Source organism: Chrysochloris asiatica, unplaced genomic scaffold (genome assembly GCF_000296735.1).
Source record: "Chrysochloris asiatica unplaced genomic scaffold, ChrAsi1.0 scaffold00608, whole genome shotgun sequence".
Classification (NCBI taxonomy): domain Eukaryota; kingdom Metazoa; phylum Chordata; class Mammalia; order Afrosoricida; family Chrysochloridae; genus Chrysochloris; species Chrysochloris asiatica.
The window spans coordinates 218819-225572 of record NW_006409126.1 but is presented as its reverse complement, the minus strand read 5'-3'; positions in this window follow the sequence as shown (position 1 = coordinate 225572).

The window sequence follows — 6754 nt, the reverse complement described above, 5'->3', positions numbered from 1 at the left end:
GAAGAGCAGAGAGCTGGACCCTACCCAGAGAAGCAGTGACACCAGAGACAGAAGCAAAGATGATGATGTGGAGAGATGGAGCAGCTACAGACTTTATATCCAGAGTGGGAGAGGGGCTGTGTGCTGATGACCAGGGTGCAGGCTTGTAGTGTATACTCTTTGGTTGGTTGATGATGCATGGAGTGGATTGTAACCATGGCAATGAAATGATATATGATAGAATGAATGTAAAACTAACGTTTTCCCATGTGAACTATCACACAATTCATAATAAAACATTAAAAAAAAAAAGGAAAATCTGTAAAACACCTCATCATGTGGATGAATTTAGTTAATACTACACAGGAATCCTGCTGTGGGTCTGTGGGTTAATGCGCCAGACTGCAAAGCTGTTTGAACTGCAAGGTCGGTGGTTCAAGCTTACCAGCAGCTCCTTGGGAACCCTATACAGGATCGCTATGGGTCGGAACCAACTTGACGGCACTTAACAACAACACTGAGAGGAATTATTTCACTCACAAAGGACAAATACGTTATGACTCCACTATTACAAAAAGAAAAGGCAAGGTTTGCACATGGAGTGAAACATTCTTTGATGGTTCTAGGATAGGCTGCTGTCATCCATGCCAGTGTGTCAATTCTGACTCACAGCGAACGACCCACTATAGGGTTTCAGAGGAATGTTAGGTGAGCTTGATCTACCGATCCTGTGGTTCAGACCGACCTGCAACCCAGTGCTTTGTGCTATATTGCCACACCGGGATTCACAAACAACAAAAGTAAATACAGTAACACACAATCATGTAAAATCAGTTATAAAAGCAATCAGTGGCAACAGACAAAATTAACAGATATGTATGGTTAGACAAACAAAACTACACAGATGACTATACATGTAACGTTCACATATTTTGAGTAGTTATTTGCTCAACGTACAGATTGAATAAATATAGTGAAAGGTTTGAGCGCTTACTCTTAGCATTCCTGATTTTAAACTATTTAGTATCTCCTTGTTCTGTTCCAATGACTCTTTCTTAATGTATGTAGAGGTCATTCATGAGTACAATGAAGTGTTCTAGAATACCAATTATTTACTATGTTATCCATAGTTTCCTCTAATCCACACAGTCATATGCCTTTGACTAGTCAATAAAGTAAAAATAAACATCTTTTTTTAAACTAAGATCTGTTTGCCATCAGAAATGACATCTCAAGTTCATTGACTTCTAAATCCAGTTTAAATTCTGGCAGCTTACTGTAGATGTACTGTTGCAACCTTTTTGAATAATCTTCAGCAGAATGCTACTTGCATGTGATACTAGGATATTGTTTGATAATATTCTCATTCTTTTGTTTCACCTTTCTTTGGAATGGACACAAATGTGGGTCTCTTCCAATCTATTGTCAGATAGTTGTCTTCAAAATTTCTTCATATAGATGAGTTAGTATCTCCAATGCTGTGTTGGTTTGTTGCAAGATTTCTATTTGCTTTCTATCAGTTCCTGGAATCTTGATTTTCACCAGTGCATTCAGTGCAGCTTGGAAGGCTTCATTCAATACCATGGGTTTTTGAGCATATGATACCTTTTCCAATTATTTTTGTTATAGTAACTGTGTGTATACCTCCCATCATCATCTGATATATCCAGTGTCATTCAGTATTTTTCCTATAAAATCCTTCGATATTGCAACTTGAGTCTGGAATTTCTTTTCTCTTCTTTCAGCCTGAGAAATGCTGAGCGTGTACTTCCCTTTTGGTTTTCTAGCTCCAGGTTCTAGCACATTTCACTACAATACTTGAATTGCTCTTCCTAAGCTGCCATTTGAAAATTTCCATTCAGCTATTTTAGTTCATCATTTCTTCCCGTTGCTTTAGCTTCTCTTCACTCAATAACAAGGTTCAGAGTCTCTTCTGACATTATTTTGGGTCTCTTCTTTTTTGCCTGTCTTTAAAATGACCTATTGCTTTCTTCGCTTATGAAGTATTTGATGTTATCTCTCATCTCTTCTGGTCTTCAGTGATTGGTGTCTAATGCATCTAATCTTTTCTTACCATGGTGTCTAAATTCAGGTGAATTATTTTGGCTGTCATGAACTTATTTTAATTTTCTTCAATTTCAGCCTGAACTTGCATATGAGCAATTGATTATCTGTACCACAGTCAGCCCCTGGCCTTATTTTTGTTGATGATATTGTGATTCCCCACCATGTCTTCCCACAAATATAGTCAGCTTGATTCTTGTGGAGTCCACCATGTGGAGTTCACATGTTTAGTCACATTTTATGTTGTTGAAAAAGAATATCTGGATTCAGTAAGTCCTTGGTCTTACAAATTTCTGTCTTATGATTGTCAACATTGTTACTATCAGCAGGATCATATTTTCCACTTGCTTTTCTTTCCTCTTTGTGTCCAACTTTTGTATTCCAATCACCATCAGTTATCAATGCTGACTGTATATTTGATGTATTTCACATGGAACAAATTGATAGAACACTTCATTTTCATCATTACTGGCTTTATGGTTTGGTGAGTACATTTGATTAATAATAGTAATAACTTTTCTTTCTTATGGGACTATGGATATTATTCTGTCAAAGACATAATTGAAATGATCTTTTTGATAATGACTGTGAAATCATTCCTCTTCCTTTTTTGTTTCCTGCATAATAAGTCATATGATTGTATGACTTAAAGTGACCAATACTGCTCAATTTCACCTCAATTATGCTTTGGTTATATGAAGAAAAACACAGCATAAAGATTGGAGGAAGACTCATCAACAACCTGTGATACGCATATTGAACAACCTTGCTTGCTGAAAGTGAAGAGGACTTAAAATTTTTACTGGTGAAGATCAAAGACCACAGTCTTTGGTATGGATTGTATCTCAATGTAAAGAAAACAATAATCCTCACCACTGGACCAAAAAACAACATGCTTATCATTGGAGAAAAGATTAAAGTTGTCAAGGACTTCATTCTTCTTGGATCAACTCTCAACACTCACGAAAGCAACAGTCAAACAGTCAAATGACATTAGGCAAACCTGCTACACAAGACCTTTTTAAAGTGTTGAAAAGCAAAGATGTCAGCTTCAGGACTAAGGTGTGCTTGACCAAAATCATGGTATTTTCAATAACCTCATATGCATGCGAAAGTTTGACTGTGAATACGGAAGACCTTGGAAGAATTGATGCATTTGAGTTATGGTGTTGGAGGAGAATATTGAAAGTGCCATGGACTGCCAAAAGGACCAACAGATCTGTGTTGGAAGAAGTACAGCGAGAGGCCCAAAATTCATCTCTCATACTTTGGACATATTGTCAGGAGGGAGCAGTCACTGGTAAATGATATCATGTTTAGTAAGGTGGAGGGCCATAGAAAAAGAGGAAGAGCCCCAGAGACATGGACATTGACAAAATGGTGGCATCAATGGGCTCAAGCATGGCAACAATTGTGAGCTTGGCCCAGGAATGGGCAATGTTTCATTCTGTTCTGCATAGAGTCGCTATGAGTCAGTAGTGACTCAATGGCACCTAACAATAACAACATGCACAGAAAATTGGTCCACTGCATTTCTTTTAAGTGAAGTCTTCCAACTTTTAAAGATTCGTACTACATACTTTCCACATTTAGAGTAGTATTGATGTTTGTATCTTTTCTCCTAATTTGAACAAAGCTAAAATATTTGACGAACACATACAAAATAAAAAAATTATACACTCACTAAAATGTCCAAAGGACGCATTTAGCAAACCTCCTGCTGGCACACAGCCTTTCTGGGTCCATGGGCCTAGAGTCCTCAACTGCTCTATCTCTCTATGCCATCGCCTCTACCACCATCTCTGCTGTTGCCTTGAATAAGGAAGAACAGTCCTGGTATGATGCTGTGGGAAAATGCACTGGACTACAAGGTCAGTTTGAACTGCAAAGTCAGCTGTTCAAATTCACTAGTCACTCCTCGGAAACCCTATACAGGGTCTCTGTGAGTCAGAACCAACTCAATAACACTTAACAACAACAATGAAGAGTCAATGAATTTCAATTATGGTATTGGAGAGGAAAATTCTAAGAACCATGAACTGCCAAAGGAACAAACAAACCTGTGTTGGAAGAAGTACAGCTAAAATGCTCCCTGATAGCTAGGATGATCAGATTTCTTCTCTCATATTTTAGACATCAGGAAGGATCAGTTAATGGAGAAGAACAGAAGGCTTGGTAAAGTAGAGGATCTAAGAAATGGAGGAACCCCCCATAAGAGATGGATTGGTACTGTGCCAAGAGCAATGGACTCAAGCATAGCAATGACTGTGATGTGGCCACAGGACCACACGTTGTTTCATTCTGTTGTCCGCAGGGTTGTTATGAGTCAGGGCCAACTTGATGGAACCTAACAACAACAAATTGTCCTCTCACAGCCCTTTCTACTCAGCTAGGTTCAGTAATTCATGGCAGTGACACACAGAACCCAGAGAGCACACTCACAGTTGTGGGGTTTACTAGGGCAGTAAGAGGTTACAATGCACCATCAGAAATGCTCAGGGCACAGATCTTCCAGTTAGGAAGCCTCTTCCCAGTCATGCCCACAGGCAGGCCTCTCTCACCTTGGGCTCCTTGGCCTGGCCTCTGCCCTGCTCAAGCTCTGTGACAAAGCTCTTTTGACTAACTGACTGTATGCCTTCAAATCAGTTCTGACCCATAGCAACTTTATAGAAGGTTTTCTAGCTTTTTACAGGAGAAGAAACTCTCATCATTCTCCCACGGAGCACCTCATGGACTAAATCAGCTGACCTTGCAGTTAGCATGCCAACGTGTAGCCCACAATACCACTAAGGATAAACGTCTTTTAGGGCTGATTATAAATGCTCATGGAGTCCTAGTATGGTGCTGTGTGTTAATGCACTGGACTGCAAGGTCGGTTTAAACAGCAAGGTCAGTGGCTCAAACTCACCAGCCACTCATCAGAATCACTATACAGGGTTGCTATGACTCAATGGCACTTAACAACAACAACAACAACAACATAAACATTCACAGGGCACACCACTCCACCATATGCCTCAATCAGCAGGAATTCAATTCTAACCCCATGGGTCAACTAGCCTAGCTCTCCATCCCACAGCCTTCTGTATGATCTTCTAGTAACACTACAGCTCATCCTCTCTCCCAAAACCACAGCAATGGCATCTCTTCTATGTCACAGAAATATAATTTTCTTAAGGTCAATATCTTTTCTAAGTTCCTAACTATATTTTAGTATTTTGTGCTTAACTAGTTTACTGGTTTATAGAGATCATGAGTCATTTTGTGCTCCCTACAGAATCTGGCCTACTGATGGGTATAATGGTACTTGCTTCAGAAATACTGGTGAGAAGAATCGAGGTCAAGACTCACTGGGTCCACTCTCTAAAATCCTCTAGGATATTTTGTCATGAAAATGATATTATATAGCAAACAAAGCCCTCAGTCCTCAAAAGATCGAGGGCTGATCTTATCAATACTGGGCAGAGTAACCACTACTTGATATTTGCTTCACTCTGACTTATGTAAAACCCGTATTTTTCAGAGTAGAACAGGGCTCCACAGAGATTTCATTGGCTGATTTCAGAAATCATGGAACTTGTCTTTTTTCATGGTCACTCTGAGTACACTTCAACCCTAAACCTTTCTGTTTACTATCAAGCCCATTAACTGCTTGCATTCCCCAGGCACCTAGAAAAAAACTCAGAAAAGACACAAAAAAGTAAAAAACACAATCATCCAACTTGACCCCCCTGGACTAACGTAGAGCACTCTGCCCAACAACAAAACAATACACATATTTTACAAAGCACATGGAACATTCTCTAAAATAGTCCATATGATAGACCACAAAGCAAGCCACAATACGCTCAGAAACATAAAAGTACTGGAAGTTGTCTTCACAGATCACCAACATAAAATTAGAAATCAGCAATAGGTAGATGAAGGATCAATCAACCTGCACTGAAATTTAATAACACCCAGCTTAGATGCTCCTTGGTAGAAGAAGGAATTAAAAAATAAAATAAAAATCCTTGAATCAAAGAAGAATGTAACAAAACATACCAAACTCTTTTAGGGAACAGCAAAAGCAGTGTTCAGAGGGCACTTTATAGTAACAAAGACACGACCAAAGAAGAAAATCAACACCTTAGCCTGACATTTCCAACAATAAGAAAAGCAGCAGCAAAGTAAGCCCATAACTACCAAAAGAAAGGAAATAGTTCAGATCATACCAGAAATAAATGAAACGGAAAACAGAAAAACAACATAAAGAATCAATATGACAAAAACCTGGTCCTTTGAAAGACTTAATACAATTGACAAACCACTAGCAAATCTAATAAAGAAAAAAGAGAAGATGCAAATAACACAAACAAGAAATTATAGGGCAGACAATAAAACAGAGCCAACAAAATATGAACAGAATACTAGGATTAATTATACTCAAAGTATATTGAAAAGCAAGGAGCTTCTATGGGAAAATGGTGTATCCCCTTTTCAAAATGTTGATTTAAATAAATTCTATAGTCTAAGTGTGGCTTTTAGCCATGAGATGTTGAACTGATGAACCCCGGTTAGTCAAGGCAGTTTGGAGCAGACTTGCCAGCAGAGATTGTCCTAGGGAACAATACAGGAATCCTTTGCTGAATGCAGCAGTATGAAAGAGCAAAGAAGGTGGGACTTGTTTGTGAGCAAAGCTACTTAAGATGTGTCAGTATTCTATAATTGT